Source organism: Cetorhinus maximus, chromosome 23 (assembly GCF_964194155.1).
Source record: "Cetorhinus maximus chromosome 23, sCetMax3.hap1.1, whole genome shotgun sequence".
NCBI lineage: Eukaryota > Metazoa > Chordata > Chondrichthyes > Lamniformes > Cetorhinidae > Cetorhinus > Cetorhinus maximus.
In genome coordinates this window covers 55,436,089-55,453,678 of record NC_135901.1, presented here as the reverse complement: position 1 = coordinate 55,453,678, position 17,590 = coordinate 55,436,089, and the positions used below count along the sequence as shown (strand labels likewise).

Below are 17,590 nucleotides of genomic sequence, written 5' to 3'. Positions count from 1 at the left end.
TGAATCTGTCTCCCTCACACTCTCAGGCCGTGCATTCCAGATCCTAACCACTCGCTCTGTAACACAGAAGCCCCTTCAGAATGGTACACTTTATGTGATGTTGCCTCTCTTCATTCTTCAGACCAATATGAATCACTTCACACTTCCCTACATTAAATTTCAGGTTCGCTTTAACAGTTTACACGAGGAATTCCTGTGCATTGTGACAGTTCACACAGCGGTAAGAAAAAAGTTAGCTCCTGATCAGGAGTTGAACCTGGGCTGTGGTGGTGAAAGTATTAAATCCGAAGCACGAGGCTCTTTGACTTCCAGTGAAGCCGAGGCTGTTTTCACTCAGAAGCCAGCGGCTGTGATATTAATAAAGCAGGACGGAGAAAGACTCAGTTTGAGCGGTGACACTGCTGGAGGGATGGGGAGTTGGGGATCACCCATCAAAGTTTTAAAAAAACGGCAGCGCCCAGAGTGGGGCTTGAAGCCACGATGCTGAGATTAAGTCTCACGCTTTACCGGGTAAACTAGCCGGGAATGCACAGCCATTGTTCCCTATGCAAAAATTCAGGGAGATCAATGTTGCTTCCTCCCTGGAGCCTCAGCTTGTTCTGAATTTCAAAGTGTGGAAGGTAATCGGCCTACGAATGCCCCAAGGTTACAATACATTCCTCTCAATCACCAATAACATCATTCACATCTTCCACTTCTTAGCTGCACCTCCTTCCAAACATTGCAAACTCTCTCTTGCATCTTTCATCCTGATATTTTTCTCTTTGACATTTTAATATGAAGCTGCACAATTAATGCGAGTCAAGTTTATGAAGTGAATATGTGTCCACCACCTCGGGGAACTGAACCACATTGACACACACAGAGGAACACACACCAACACATACACCGAGAGTGACAGAGTCCGAAGGAGAGACAAACACCCAGAAAGCGTGGATGTCACCAACTTGGTCAATTATTGTTCCATTTCAGGGGCCAAATGTGGTGAATGTTTTCAGATGAACAAATGTAAGAAATACGGGGGTGTTTGGGTGGTTTTCTTTTTAATTTGACTGATAATTTATTCTGCAGACAGTTTGTGTCAGTCAGGAATGAGAAGAAGGGGAGTTGGCAGGATTCGAACCATGTGGAAAAACGCCTGAACCACTCGGCCAGGACAACTGGGTAAAGGCTGCATGTTGTTTGTTTAAAACAATAGAATGAATACAGGGAGTTCCAGTGAAAGAAGGTCTTCCAGTCCGTGCCATTGTCCCACCTTTTCCCAGTCACCCTGGGATTTACACTGTCTCTCCTCATTCTTCCAACTGAAATACAACACTGCACAGCTCAGCTGCCCCTTCACCCCACGGAGAATTTTTGGAAGCGCCTCAAATAACAAACCACCAGAAGGTTTGGCAGCGGTGAGAGTGAAGCCCAAATCACCAGCGAGATCGAAACCTGAACCAGCGGCTGAGCCCACTCGGCCTCACTACCACATTCAGATTAGACACAAACATTGTCTTCACCAACATTGACACTGAATTAGAATATTAAAAAATATGATCAGGAATTGGCCATTCGCGCGTTCTCAGCTACTTAATAAGGTCATGTGAAAACTTCAATTATCACCCAGTAACATCTGGAGGTTTAGTTGCTGAACAGCCTCCACTCAAAGAAAAGAGAGAAATGTTTTAAAACTGCTCTTTTTTTCCCTGTACCACCTTAACATGAAGCCACATAACTAACATGGCCAATGTTTGAGTGGTAAAAATGGGGAACTGAACGACATTAACACACACAGAAAATCACAAATATGCACCTTGTTAAGATTTGAAATTGTGCTTATTTTCACCATGTCTTCCAATGTGCAGAAAGTGGAGCTGTGATCAGCTTATAGCTCAGAAGATGTACAGCAAGAATGTATATAACAGGCTGATGCTCACGGTGCCTGTTTGGACTCGGTGAGCTGCATCTGACGATTGAGAACATTTAGTTGCCGCTCAACGAGTCTGGTTCCAAATTCCCTGCCATAAATGAAAAGAAAACTCGCTGAATTTGCTGAATGTCTTGAATTCAAAGCATCATATGGAAGGTAAGAAAGTTCATCTTAACCGTGGTATTAGGAAAAATAAAGTGACAGAAAGTTACAGCAAAGAAAGAGGCCATTCGGCCCTGTGTGCTGCTTTCAAAGAACAGTGTGATTGGTTGACTGAATACTTTTAGGAAGAATGGAAAAAAAGGAAAACGAGGCGGGGTCGCGCTGTTAATAAGGAACGAGATCGGCACATTAGTGACAGAGGATCTTAGATTGAAGGATCAATATGTGGAATTAGTTTGGGTGGAGCTAAGAAACAACAAGAGGCAGCAAACATTGGTGGGAATTGTTTATAGGCCACCAAACTGAAGTGGTAATGTTGGGCATGGGATAAATCAGGAAATTAGAGCTGCATGTGACATGGGTAATACAGGAATAATATTCTGCCTCGCACCACCAGCTCTATAGTCAATGCTTTGCAACCTACCACAGTCCTTCTCTTTTATTTTCACTCCCTCACTCCGACTCTGGGTTTATTCCCGAGTTTTGCCCTTGTGACATTTCCAGCTCTGATGTGAAACTTACACTCTTACTCCATCATTTCTAGCAGAGCTTTACAGTGTTATTTACAACCAGCAAATTAATCACATTGATTTGATCAGCTCGCCCAGGAGGAATAAGTTTCAAATCCCTAACCAGGAATCGAACGCAGGCTGTACTGATAAAATTACCGCATTCTAACCACCAACCCAGCAGTTTGACACATTCAGGCTGCTTGTGGCATTTTCCCTTTCCAGATCCCTTTTTCCAAGGACAAGTTTCTTTGACCAAATGGTCTATGTCGTTTGAACACAAGTAACGTCTTCAGCCAATGAGAAAAACCATTGCTGAGAGCTGGAACATGAAATCGATACTTTCCTCCTTTAAGACAGTTCTTAAAGCCTCCCCCTTTGACCGAGCTTTTAGTCATCTGACCGAATATGTGGCTCAGTGTCACACTTTGTTATACAATGCTCCTGGGGAACGCCTTGTGACATTTCATGAGGTAAAAGGAGCTTTATAAATATAAGTTGTTGTTGTACTCCATACATAGAAAAAGACAGACTCCTGTTGTCTCTTTCATCCTGATATTTTTCAATGTAACATTGTAATGTGAAGTTGCACCACGAATGTGAATACAGTTTGTGCTCATAAAAATGTGTTCACCTCCTCGGGGAACTAAACCACATTGACCCACACAAGAACAAACAGAGATATACACCGAGAGTGACAGGGGCTTAAGGAGAGGCAAATGCCAGGATGAAATCATGTCACCAAATTAGCTCTTTTTTTTCATTTCCGACTGGAGATTTGCAGAAGGCTGACAATGAATGGACATAAGAAATCACGGATGTGTTTGGATATCTTTTCCTCGATTCAAACGATAATTAGTTCTGTCTGTGTTCAGTTAAAGTCAGAAATAACAGGAAACGTAGTCAGCAGGATTCGAACCTGCGCGGGGTAACCCCAATGGATTTCTAATCCATCGCCTTAACCACTCGGCCACGACTACAGAGGTTGCTCCTATACCATTATTAGTTGTATGAAATCGTAAAGGTTACAGCAGAGAAAGCGATCTTTCTGCCCGTCTTGTCATGGCCATTACCTGGCCTTTTCCCCGGAACCCTGAAATTTATCCTGTCTCTCCTCATTCTTCCCACCAAATTGGGAATGAAAGAGTGAGAATGATCACATAAGCTTAGAAAGCTCACAGCAACCGTTGTTTTCATTGGCTGACAAAGTCGTTTATCTTGAACCTAAACAGGCAGTTTTGTGATGAAAGAGATCTGAACTGAAAAACAATAGGCAAAAGCAGCGTAGATAAGCCAAATCGAAAATTATTGTTGCAGCTTCCCTGGTGGTCTCATGGTTAGGATGCGGTGCTCTTAGCGCTGCGGCCCGCATTTGATTCCCGGTCAGGGAATGTCAATTTGTTGGAACGAGTTTTCATTGATTGGAAACGTTTAAAACTCCACCAGAATCAGGGGAGTGTGGTTTTAAGTTTTGCCTCAGAGCTGGAAAACAGCACACTTAGTTCAAGTGGGGCAAGGGAATGAAGGAAGAGGAGAGGAGAAGGGTTGGGTGCAAAGCACTGACTGTAGAAATGTTGGTGTGAGGCAAAATATGGGTGGGAGAAGTACGAAATTTGCTGCCTACTGTTTGCACTGACACAAATATCATTCCTGAAGGATCAACCAATCACTACTGCTCTTTGAAACCAGCACGCCCGGCCTAATGGCCTCTTTCTGTGCTGTAACTTTTTGTAATTTTATATTTCCCAATAGCACGGGTCATTCTGCCATTTTATAACCCACTCGAGCGAGATGCGCTTTCTTACCTTGTATTTGGCTCTTTTGAAACCTAAACAAGGAACAAATTCAGTGAGTTTTCTTGTCATTTCCAGCACGAGATTTGTCACGAGACTAATTGAGCGACACATTAATGGTGCCAATCCTTCACTGGAGCTCACCGCATCCAAAGAGTACTGTTATCATCAGCCTGTCATGTATCTTCTTGCAGTACATCTGCTGAACAATATAAAGCTTATCACAGCTCTGCTTTCTACACATTGAAACCCAGTGTGAAAATCAATTACAAAGCTGAACAACTGGGAGGAGACTGACTGTGGATAATTGGCACTAGGCACATTCCTGTAATCAGTATCTGGGAGAACCAGGAAGATGAGATCCAGGTGTCTCTTTACCAACGAGTTTTACCCATTCCCACGAACTGGCTGTGTCTGCATCAAGCAGCTAATTAACCTGGGGGCTGGACGGGTAGAGGAAGCTGGAGGCCAAACAGGGACAGAAGCAGAATGAGATGCGACATGAAAGTGTTTTGAATTAAATGTGTGTCAGTTGCTTTCAGTGATGAATGACAGCCTTGTAAGTTTCACAGGAGCCGCAGTAATTAGTTGGTGTTTTTTTTTTAATTCAAGCAGCAAGATTTTAAAAGTAAAAAGATAAAAAACTGAAACTTTCTATGTATAGCCTACAACAACAGCGCCTTTTACCGAATGAAACGTCATAAGACGTTCCCCAGGAGCATTATATATCAAAGTGTGACACTGAGACACATATTCGGTCAGATGTCTAAAAGCTCGGTCAAAGGGGGAGGCTTTCAGAACTGTCTTAAAGGAGGAAAGTACCGATTTCATGTTCCAGCCATCAGCAATGGTTCTTGTCATTGGGGAAAAGTCAGTTGTGTTCAACCCAAACCAACCAATTAGTCGGAGAAAGTTGTCTCTGGTGAAGGAGATCGGGAATGAAAAAGAAAATGTCATAAGTTGCCTCCATAATCCAAATGTCAAGCCTTGTTGGTAGTTTCCCTGATGTCCAGTGACTGGGAATTGGCGCTTCCATTGGACCAACAGCGAATAGGGTGGAGGGTTTTGGAAATTGAAAGTTATACATGAGCAGCTTGTGGGGCTATTTCACCTCACTTTCAATTTCATGTTCCAGCTCACAGCAACCGTTGTTTTCATTGGCTGAAGAAGTCGTTTATCTTGAACCTAAACAGGCAGTTTTGTGGTGAAGGAGATCTGAACTGAAAAACAATAGGCAAATGCAGCGCAGATAAGCCAAATCAAAAAGTGCTGGAACAGTTCCCTTGGTGGTCTAGTGGTCAGGATTCGGCGCTCTTATCGCCGCGGCCCGGGTTCAATTCCCGGTCAAGGAACGTCGAGTTATTGAATTTGTTTGAATAAGCATTGATTTTTCATTGATTGGAAACGTTTAAAAGCTCCACCAGAATCAGAGAAGTGAGAGTTTAAGTTTTGCCTCAGAGCTGGAAAACATCACACTTGGTTCAAGTGGAGAGGGAATGAAGGAAGAGGAAAAGTTGCAAAGCACTGACTGTAGAAATGTTGGTTGTGTAGGCAAAATATGGGTGGGAGAAGTACGAATTTTGCTGCCTACTGTTTGCACCAGCACAAATATCACTCCTGATGGATCAACCAATCACAACTGCTCTTTGAAACCAGCACGCCCGACCGAATGGCCTCTTTCTGTGCTGTAACTTTGTATAATTTTATAGCAACAGCACGGGTCATTTTGCCATTTTATAACCCACTCGAGCGAGATGTACTTTCTTACCTTGTATTTGGCTCTTTTGAAACCTAAACACGGAACAAATTCAGCGAGTTTTCTTGTCATTTCCAGCATGAAATTTGTCACGAGACTAATTGAGCGACACATTAATGGTGCCAATCCTTCACTGGAGCTTATGAGGTGTCAGCTGTGGCTCAGTCCATAGCACCCTCGCCTTTGAATCAGAGGGATTGTGGGTTCATATCCCACTCCCGGAATCCAAGGACTGTGATTGTACTCAAAAGAGTTGCAATCTGTGACTGTTGATAACTTGAAAGAGTTTCACTGGAGCTCACCACGTCCAAAGAGCACTGTTATCATCGGCCTGTCATGTATCTTCTTGCAGTACATCTGCTGAACAGTATAAGCTTATCACAGCTCTGCTTTCTTCACATTGAAACCCAGTGTGAAAATCAATTAAAAAGCTGAACAACTGGGAGGAGAGTGACAGTGGATAATCGGCACTGTGCACATTCCTGTAATCAGTATCTGGGAGAATCAGGAAGATGAGATCCAGGTGTCTATTTACCCACGAGTTTTACCCATTCCCATGAATTCACCGTGTCTGCATGAAGCAGCTAATTGACCTGGGAGCTGGAAGGGCAGAGGGAGCTGGGGGCGAGACAGAAGCATAAAGAGATGCGACATGAAAGCACTTTGAATTTGACGTGTGTCAGTTGTTTTCAGTGATGAATGTCTGCCTTGTAAGTTTCACAGGAGCCGCAGTGATCAGTTGGTGTTTTATTTAACGAGCAAGATTTCAAATTAAAAAGATAAAAGCAAATTACTGTGAATGATGGAAATCTGAAACAAAAGCAGCATATGCTGGAAAAACTCAGCAGCTGGAGGAAGGGTCAATGTTTCCAGACAGTACGACTTTTATTCAGATTTTCAAAGTATTACAGCACCAGCGTGGGGCTCGATTCCATGACCCAGAGATTAATATTCTCATGCTCTGCCGACTAAGCTAGCTAGGAACGTGAAAAACTGTTTTGTATCCCAATACACATGGTTACACCTGCTGCTTTCTACCTGATACCTCAGCTTGACCAGAATTTGAAAGTGTGAAACGTAATCGGCCTACAAATGCCCCAAAGTTGCAATGCATTCCCCTCAATCATCAATAACATCATTCACATCTTCCACTTCTTAGCTGCACCTTCTTCCAAATACTGTGATCGAATTTCCTCAGGATTTTCTCCTGGATTTAATATTTAGCTGCTTTGTGACCTCTTTTTGAAATCAGAATCGCTTCAATATCCAACACAAATTGAATTGCAAACCTGACGGACAAACAATGGAAAACAAGTCACTCGGTAACACAAATCCCATGATGCTCATTTTCAGATTCACAAGTCAGATTTTCAATAAAAGAAAGGAACTTTACAGTGAAAAGTTTAGAAAGTTGGTGTGAATTTTATTTGTGACTCACTCACTCGAGAATTCTGTAAATGCTGCTCGGAGGTTTAGTGACCAGGATAGAATCTACCTGTGTTTTACCTGAGCTTGTGCTCGGTGTATTGGGAGGTTTGGCCCGGTTTGGAGTATCTCACGTCCCAGGAATGGGCAGTAACCCGCTGATTGAAGCTGCAGTTGCTGCTTTCTGCTAATAGCGGGTGATTGGAGAGTGCGGGGCCGGAAAATTGCTGCTTTGCTGCTTTTCCCTGTCTCACTCACTGTGGAGTTGAGGAAGAGAGAATAATTGAGGGGTTCGTTTCATGAATTTCTGATGGGTTAGATGAAGGTACAGAGTGGGTCCAAATCTTTTCTCATTGTATTTGACAGAAAACGTAATTTTAAAAAGAAGCTGTTTTTGTGGGAGCTCACTGGACAACAAAAGACCTGCCACTGTTTGGGGATGATATCTTGCAGCCCAAGTACCCAATAACAATCCAGAACTGTGTGGCAATGAATGGTGATGAGGGGGAAAAACAGTAAAAATCTTCACCCCCTGGGTGGTCTTGAATGACCAACCTTTCAGTTAACAGACAAACACGCTGACCAATTGTGCTACAGTCTCTTGCACAAACCTAACTGACAAGGTATCCCAACCAGGGTGTCAGTGAGTCTAATCTTCAGATTGCCACTACCCAGATGGCTATCGTACACTATCAGTTTTACTATTCCAAAATAAATGGTGGGACATTCATCCCAGATACATGGAAACAGTCTGATCCCACCCACTGCAGACACATCCATGTCACCGGGAACCAGCTCTCCTACAACCGGTGCCATCTCCCTTTGAGCCTTTCATTGTCTTGTCTGATACCAAGTATTCTGATTGTCCCAAAGCCGATATTAGGTTTGAATTCCTGATGTGCAGTAACGAGAATCCTTTCAATGTCTCAAATCAGTTAATTTCACTGATAACATTAGAGTCACTGTTCCAGCGTCTTAAAGAAGGGAAAGGTGCCTTGACTTTCTCTGGTCAGTCGGGCAGTTCACCCTTCATTCGCATTGGATTCCATTCCTCAAAGTGGATTTTCATTTCCTTCCTGAGTTCCCTTAACACATCTGGCAGCATCTTTGGATTGAGAAGCATTATTAACATTTCAGATGCAGTGCAGTTCTGATGAAAGGTTACAGACCTGAAATGAAAACCGTGTCTCTCTCTCCACAGTCACTAGCAGATCTGCTGAGAATTCCAGCATTTTCTGTTTTTATTTCAGATAACCAGCATCTGCAGTATTTTTGCTTTACTTTACCTGATCAGTGAAACATATAAGATCCTCGGGGTACTTGACAGGGCGGTTTTGGAGAGGATGTTACCTCTTGTGAGATAATCTAGAACTCAGAATCGCTGTTTAAAAACAAGGGGTCACCCATTTAAAATGGAGATGAGGCGATTTTTTTTCTCTTAGAGGGTCGTGAAACTTTGGAACTCTGTTCCCGAAAAGGCTGTGGAAGCAAAGTCTTTGAATATTTTTAAGGCAGAGGTCGATATATCCTTTGGAAGCAAGGGGGTGATAGGTTATCAGTGATAGGTGGGATACAGATTTCAGGTGACTATCAGGTCAGCCATGGTCTTATTAAATGGCAGAGTAGGCTTGAGGGGCCGAATGGCCTACTCCTCCTTTTTCTTATGTAGTGCTAAGAATATGGAACCCATTACCAGTCGATTTCGAGATCCATGACTGAGCTGAAAATGTGTAGGTAAACTCACACTGTAAACAGATTGTTCACCAGTTAAAATTGGAAAGGGATTCACTCTCATCCCATTTACTGATACAGCAACACAGTCTTGCTGGTGGGAGACCATTCAGATACTTCACATGTGCAAAGGGCTTTATTCAGTTTGCCCACATGTTAACACTCCAACTTTAAAAGTTCAAAAAATTTGATCCACAATCAGAGCAGAGGTGCTGGCAAGACACGGTTTAAATGTTCCATGTATCGGGGGAAATGTTAGTAGCTCACCCCATCTGCTGAGACTACACTGAGTTCAGATCTAACTGTCGGGGTTTGTTCCGCATCCAGGCGAGAATTGCGGTGGACCCCGGGGCCATTTGGCCGCTGTTTCATTGATTCAACAATTTTATGTCTTTTCCCTATGGCAGTCATCGTATTCTGATTACAGGACAGAGGTTTCTGTTCTACAACGTGATCTTTCAATGGCGGAGCGGCCACCCAGCATTCCCTGCGGGGCAGAATATGCCCTATCTTCACAACAGCAACGCCATACGCATGCGCGGTGCTGAGTGGGGCATGCGCATTGCGGTCGGATCCATGAGCATGCGCAGTGCTGGTCTGTGACTGAAGCTGCTCAGAGAGGGTGAGAGAATGTCGAGTGGAGCAAACTAACAGAGTGAGTGGGTGTGTGAGGAGGAATGGAGCCAGCGGAGTGGGCAGGGAGGCTTCATAAAGACACAGTGCAGGCCGCAGACCCCAAATAACAAGGTACCGGTCTTGTGTTTGCAGACAACGGGCCGAAAAAGTCTGGATTTCTCCCTTCGCCAGGCCCGGGGTAACGGCCCCCATCTTTATAGGGGGCAATGTGCAGCAGGGCGCATGCGCGGTTATCCTGGTCCATGTAGCAGGAGGAGAGAATATTGTGCATTTCTATCCTGGACTCACAGGGATGGATTTTGGAAACTCCTTTTACAGGGGGTTAGAAGGGGAGGATTTACACACAGCAAACTCAAACCAAGAGAAATGTTCGTTCTTTCTGAATTTAAATCCTGGATTGACCGTGATGGATTTTTTGAATTCCATTTACAGGATGTTAGAAGAGGAGGAACTCAAGGGATACTTGAGGGAGATGAGAACCTGAAACCAAACATCATGACAAAATCTGAAAGTCTCTTGTTTCACCAGGACCTGAATAGCACCAGCCTTTGAATGTAAGCATTGAGGTCATTTTCAGTTACTGGGTAAAAAATCTCTTCCTCACATTGTGCATCTTACCTAAAATCTTAAATCTCTGTCCCTTAATCCTTTCATAATCAGTTAATGGGAACAGCTTTTATTTAACTACCTTTCATAATCCTGTACACCTCTATCAAATCTCCCCTCAAGCTCCTTTACTCCAAGGAGAACAACCTTAGTTTCCTGAGTTTAATCTTACAATTAAAATCCCTCATCCTCGACCCATTCTGGTAAATCTCCTCTGCCCCTTCTCAAGGACCCTCACATCCTTCATAATGTGCGGTGATCACTGGTTTGTACAGACCCAGATGTTCTGTGTCTGTGACATCATCACACATCGACAATTACACTGTGACATCATCACACATCAACAATTACACGGTGACATCACCCCGCTCTCCGGGTATTTCCTCAACTGGGAGATTCTGTTGAAGGGTCATGAGGACTCGAAACGTCAACTGTGCTCTACTCCGCCGGTGCTGCCAGACCTGCTGTTCTTAGTCTTTCAGGCGATCTTATCAGAGGGTCAAACTGGGTCTTTGTCAAAATATCTATACTTTACCCCCATTGCATTGGTCTGCAGTAGTGGCCAGACTATCAAATGCAGCCACAAAACAGTTCATAAACAACAATACAAATATCTCCAGAAGCTATCAAGCTAAGAGCCTCCACTACACTTCCCATTCACGAGAACGGACAGTGATACCAGGTTGAAATATTCCATTCAACTACATCAAAGGTGAAGGAAAATAGGGAGTGTGGGGAATTGTGAAGAGGACTGTGAGTGATTCAGTGTGAACACACAGGTTAGTAAATGGGGCAGGTAGATGTCAGGTTGAATTCAACACAGCCGAATATGAACATTTTGTAAGTTACAGTAAAATAAAATATACACCGTACAATGAGTACAGCAGCAGGACTGGGACATCCTGTCTCCAAACACATCCCACCCTGTTCACACTGAGAATCCCAGGGTGGAGAACTGGGACATCCTATCTCCAAACACATCCCACCCTGTTCACACTGAGAATCCCAGGGTGGAGAACTGGGACATCCTGTCTCCAAACACATCCCACCCTGTTCACTCTGAGAATCCCAGGGTGCAGAACTGGGACATCCTGTCTCCAAACACATCCCACCCTGTTCACACTGAGTATCCCAGGGTGGAGAACTGGGACATCCTGTCTCCAAACACATCCCACCCTGTTCACACTGAGAATCCCAGGGTGGAGAACTGGGACATCCTGTCTCCAAACACATCCCACCCTGTTCACATTGAGAATCCCAGGGTGGAGAACTGGGACATCCTGTCTCCAAACACATCCCTACTTGTTTACACTGAGAATCCTCGGACTTGGGAGGTGACAGCATATTCCAACAGTGTAGAAAGGAGAGGTAGATTGGAGATGGGGCAGTTATTTGCAAGAACGGTGGGATCAAAGCTTTATTTTTGAGGAGGGGGTGATGATGGCAGATTTGAGGCAAAGAACAGCACCTGAAATGAGAGAGAACCGGTAACCATGTCTTCAAACATGGGGAAGTTGGGTGATCAACGTTGTCATGGGAATAGGGTCGATGGAACAGGAGGTGGGTCTCATGGACAAGATGAGCACTGAGAGGACATCAGGGGGGATGGGAGAGAAACTAAAGGAACATGTGGATTCAGGGCTCAGACAAGGGGGAGCTTTAGAGACAGTTTGTCCCAGTGAGGTAGTGGAAGGAAGGGAAGCAGCAGAGGCAGCTGATTGGATTGTCTCAATCTTAGTGACAAAGAAGCTCCATGAGCTCCTCACACTTGTTGTTGGAGGTGAGGATGGAGGAGAGAGGGGAGAGAGAGAGCCCTTCAAATGGAACTAACAGAGATGTTTAAAAGATTCAACACACACTGTGTTTAACAAAAAGCTGATTTATTTAACATCATCCGGAATATTAGGAGTCGATGAACATCAGCAGAAACAGACCCCGAAGAACATGGTTCAGTCTGGATGTGATTAACAACAAAATCCAATCACTACAGTTACTTGTGAACTCGCTGGTGTCTCAGCAGGTGGGATGAGGTAGTGAATCCCTTGCCACACTCAGAGCAGGTGAAGGGCCTCTCCCCAGTATGAATTTGCTGGTGTACAGTGAGCTGAGATGATGTCTTGAACCCAGTCCCACAGTGAGAGCACTTGAATGGTCTCTCATCAGTGTGAACACGCTGATGGCGCATCAGGTTCCCAGAACTTTTATAGCATTTCCTGCAGTCTGGGCATTTGAAAAATCTCTCCTCAGTGTGAACTTGCTGGTGCGCCAGCAGATGGGATGACTGAGTGAACCCCTTCCCACACTGGGAGCAAGTGAATGGCCTCTCCCCAGTGTGAATTCTCAGGTGTACAGTGAGGCCAGATAATGTATTGAACCCAGTCCCACACTGAGAGCACCTGAAAGGTCTCTCATCAGTGTGAACTCGCTGATGATCATTGAGTTGAGATGATGTCTTGAACCCAGTCCCACAGTGAGAGCACTTGAACGGTCTCTCGTCAGTGTGAACACGTTGATGGAACATGAGTTCCCCAGAACTTTTATAGCACTTCCCACAGTCTGGGCATTTAAAAGGTCTTTCATTGGTGTGAACTCGCTGGTGTTTCTGCAGGTGGGATGACTGAGTGAATCCATTACCACATGTGAAGCAGGTGAACGGTCTCTCCCCAGTGTGACTGCGCTGATGCTTTTCCAGGTCAGATGGGTATTTGAATCTATTCCCACAGTCCCCACATTTCCATGGTTTCTCCCCATTGTGACTGCATCGGTCAGATGATTGGCTGAAGCCTCGTCCACACACACAACACGTGTACGGTTTCTCCCCACTATGAACGGTGCTTTTTCCTTCCATGTTCAAAATCCGATGATATTCAAGTTAAGATAAACTGGGCTGCACCATTAGATCCTGTGTGATGTTTGGTTTCAGTTTCCCAACTGCAAATCCTCCCCTTCTAATACCCTGTGAAATTGATTTAAAACAGAAAAAAGGGATTGAGAGAGAACCCACAAAAACACAAAGGCAGGTTGTGAAATTGAGCTGAATGAATCTGGGAATTTGTGGGGCCGGCACGAGGAAAAAGTGACCATGAAAACTGCTGGATTGTCATAAAAACCCAACTGGTTCACTAATGTCCTTCAGGGAAGGGAACCTGCCACCCGGTCTGGGCCTACACAAGACTCTGGCCTCTCGGAGAGAAAATAGAGACAGACAGAGAGAGAGGGAGAGAGAGAGAGAGAGGAAGAGAGAGAGAGGGAGGGAGAGAGGTGGCAGAGTCGCTCGGTAAAGAAAATGGATTTTATCATCTACAACTCAACCAGGACTTTGACAGAATCTTCCGAATCCTCAACCTCTTCACTCCAGAAGGACCAGGGTAGCAGGTGTATGTGAACAACATCACCTCCAAGTTCCCTTTCAAGTCACACACTGTCCTGACTTGTCTGACATCCATTACTGGATGAACAGAAATTTCCTTGTTAAATATTGGGAAGACTGAAGCCATTGTCTTCAGTTCCCGCTACAAACTCCACTCCCTACACATCGACTCCATCCCTCTCCCTGACAACTGTCTGAGACTGAACCAGACTGTTCACAACCATGGTAAAATATTTCACCCCAAGATGAGCTTCCAACCACATATCCACATCATCACCAAGACCACCTATTTCCACCTCAGTAACATCGCCCGACTCCGCCCCAGTCTCAGCTCATCTGCTGCTGAAACTCTCATCCATTCCTATGTTACCTCTAGACTTAACTATCCTAATGCACTCCCGGCCGGCCTCCCACATTCAACCTCCCTGTAATCTTGAGCTCATCCAAAACTCTGCTGCCCGTGTGCTTACTTGCACCAAGTCTTGTTCACCCATCACCCCTGTGCTCACTGATCTACAAAGGCCCTGGGATAAGGAGAACCTAAATTTTAAAATTCTCATCCTTGTTTTCAAGTCTCTCCATGGTCTTTCCCTCCCTACCTCTGTAATCTCCTCCAGCCTCACAGCCCTATGAGATGTCTGCGCTCCGTGAATTCCGACCTCCTGGCATTCCCAATTTTAATTCCTCCACCTTTGGTGGCCGTGCCTTCAGCTGCCAAGAGCATGAACTCTGGAATTTCCTCCATAAACCTCTCCACCTCACTTTCCTCCTTTAAGATAATCCTTAAAACTTACCTTTTCAACTACACATTTGTTAATCTGCCCTGATATCTCTTCATGTGGTTCGTTCTCAAATGTTTCTTGAAACACTCCTGTGAAACACCTTGGAACATTCTGTTGCACAAAAGGCGCGATACAAATACAAATAAGACTAGTATCTTAAACCTAAATAAGGGCAACTATGTGGGGATGAAAGCTGAGCTCGCTGAAGTGAACTGGGAAACTAGGCTAGAGAATAGATCAATAGAGAAGCAGTGGCAGACATTTGAGGGGATACTTCAGAGCATTCAGAATAAGTACATTTCTACAATAAAGAACAATTCTAAGGGGAGGACCCAACATCCGTGGTTTACTAAAGAAGTTAAGGGAAGCATTAAACTTAAGGAAAAAGCAGACAACTCCACAAAGATGAGCAGCAGGACAGATGATTGGACAGAATATAAAGAACAACAGAGAATGACTAAAAGGTTTATCAGGAGAAAGAGATTAGAGTATGAAATTTAAAAATGGATAGCAAGAGTTTCTTCAGGTACTTAAAAAGGAAAAGAGTGAGTTCAGTCAGTGTTGGTCCTCCAGAGAGTGTCAATGGGGAGTTAATAGTAGATAAGGAAATGGTGGAAGAGATGAACAAATATTTAGTTTCTGTGTTCAATATAGAGGATACAAAAAACACTCCAGTAATAGCTGCAAATCAGGAGGTGAATAGGAGAAAGGAACTTGGTGAAATTGAAATCACTGGGGAAATGTTACTGAGCAAATTGATGGAGCTGCAGGCTGGCAAGCCTCTGGGACCCAATGAACTACATCCTGGGGTCTTAAAAGAGGTGGCTAATGAGGTAGTCGGTGTTAATTTTCCAAAATTCGCTAGATTCTGGAAAGGTTCCATCAGATTGGAAAGTAGCAAATATAACCCCCTATTCAAGAAGGGAGGGAGGCAGAAAACAGGAAACTATAGGCCAGTTAGCTTGACGTCTGTTGTGGAGAAGTTATTAGAATTGATCATTAAAAAGGTTATAGCTGAGCACTTAGAAGAGCTCAAGGCAATCAGGAAGAGTCACCATGGTTTTGTAAAAGGAAAGTCATTTTTAAACAAATTATTGGAGTTTGTTTGAAGGAGTAACATGCACAGTGGATAAAGGGGAGCCTGTAGGCATACTGCACTTGGATTTCAAGAAGGCATTTGATGGAGAGTGCGAGAGGAGGACTCTGGGACAGGCAGTCAGCAGCACCAAGAGAGTGCGAGAGGAGGACTCTGGGACAGGCAGTCAGCAGCACCAAGAGAGTGCGAGAGGAGGACCCTGGGACCGGCAGTCGGCTGCACCGAGAGGAGAGTGCGAGAGGAGGACTCTAGGACAGGCAGTCAGCAGCACCTAGAGGAGAGAGCGAGAAAAGAACTCTGGGACAGGCAGTCAGCAGCACCTAGAGGAGAGAGCGAGGGGAGGATTCTAGGACAGGCAGTCAGCAGCACCTAGAGGAGAGAGCGAGAAAAGGACTCTGGGACAGGCAGTCAGCAGCACCTAGAGGAGAGAGTGAGGGGAGGACTCTGGGACAGGCAGTCAGCAGCACCGAGAGGAGAATGGGAGAAAAAGACTCTGGGACAGGCAGCCAGCAGCACCTAGAGGAGAGAGTGAGGGGAGGACTCTGGGACAGGCAGTCAGCAGCACCTAGAGGAGAGAGCGAGGGGAGGACTCTGGGACAGGCAGTCAGCAGCAGCTAGAGGAGAGAGCGAGGGGAGGACTCTGGGACAGGCAGCCAACAGCACCTAGAGGAGAGAGCAAGGGGAGGACTCTGGGACAGGCAGTCAGCAGCACCTAGAGGAGAGAGCGAGGGGAGGACTCTGGGACAGGCAGTCAGCAGCAGCTAGAGGAGAGAGCGAGGGGAGGACTCTGGGACAGGCAGCCAGCAGCACCTAGAGGAGAGAGCGAGAGGAGGACTCTGGGACAGGCAGTCAGCAGCAGCTAGAGGAGAGAGCAAGGGGAGGACTCTGGGACAGGCAGTCAGCAGCACCTAGAGGAAAGTGCGAGAAAAGGACTCTGGGACAGGCAGTCAGCAGCACCGAGAGGAGAGTGCGAGAAAAGGACTCTGGGACAGGCAGTGAGCAGCAGCTAGAGGAGAGAGCGAGAAAAGAACTCTGGGACAGGCAGCCAGCAGCACCTAGAGGAGAGAGCGAGGGGAGGACAGGCAGCCAGCAGCACCTAGAGGAGAGAGCGAGGGGAGGACTCTGGGACAGGCAGCCAGCAGCACCTAGAGGAGAGAGCGAGGGGAGGACTCTGGGACAGGCAGTCAGCAGCAGCTAGAGGAGAGAGCGAGGGGAGGACTCTGGGACAGGCAGTCAGCAGCAGCTAGAGGAGAGAGCAAGGGGAGGACTCTGGGACAGGCAGTCAGCAGCACCTAGAGGAAAGTGCGAGAAAAGGACTCTGGGACAGGCAGTCAGCAGCACCGAGAGGAGAGTGCGAGAAAAGGACTCTGGGACAGGCAGTGAGCAGCAGCTAGAGGAGAGAGCGAGAAAAGGACTCTGGGACAGGCAGCCAGCAGCACCTAGAGGAGAGAGCGAGGGGAGGACAGGCAGCCAGCAGCACCTAGAGGAGAGAGCGAGGGGAGGACTCTGGGACAGGCAGCCAGCAGCACCTAGAGGAGATAGCGAGGGGAGGACTCTGGGACAGGCAGCCAGCAGCACCTAGAGGAGAGAGCAATCGGCCAGTGGTCAGGGACAGGAGGGTGTGACTATGAGTGAGGCAGGTAGAGGGATCTAGGAAGTAGCACTGCAGTAGCCTCAGCCCTTGCCCTTATCCAGCAGGTTCGAGATTCTTGCTCCCTGTGTGGATGAGAGCGGGGACTGTATGGAGGATGAGCAAACTGACCATAGCACCGTGGTACAGGGAGCCATTCAAGTGGAAGGAGAAAAGAG

General features: G+C 45.8%; 1 protein-coding gene and 2 non-coding genes across 3 annotated transcripts in view; 2 read left to right on the top strand and 1 right to left on the bottom strand.

Annotated features, from left to right (window-relative positions):
* LOC144698565 (uncharacterized) overlaps nucleotides 1–17,590 on the top strand; it is a 160,266-nt gene that overhangs the window by 78,443 nt on the left and 64,233 nt on the right. The window lies entirely within an intron of this gene.
* Nucleotides 3,485–3,566, bottom strand: trnas-aga (transfer RNA serine (anticodon AGA)). Its single transcript has one exon. It is a non-coding gene; the product is annotated as a tRNA-Ser (tRNA).
* trnak-cuu (transfer RNA lysine (anticodon CUU)) lies at nucleotides 5,659–5,731 on the top strand. The gene has a single exon. It is a non-coding gene; the product is annotated as a tRNA-Lys (tRNA).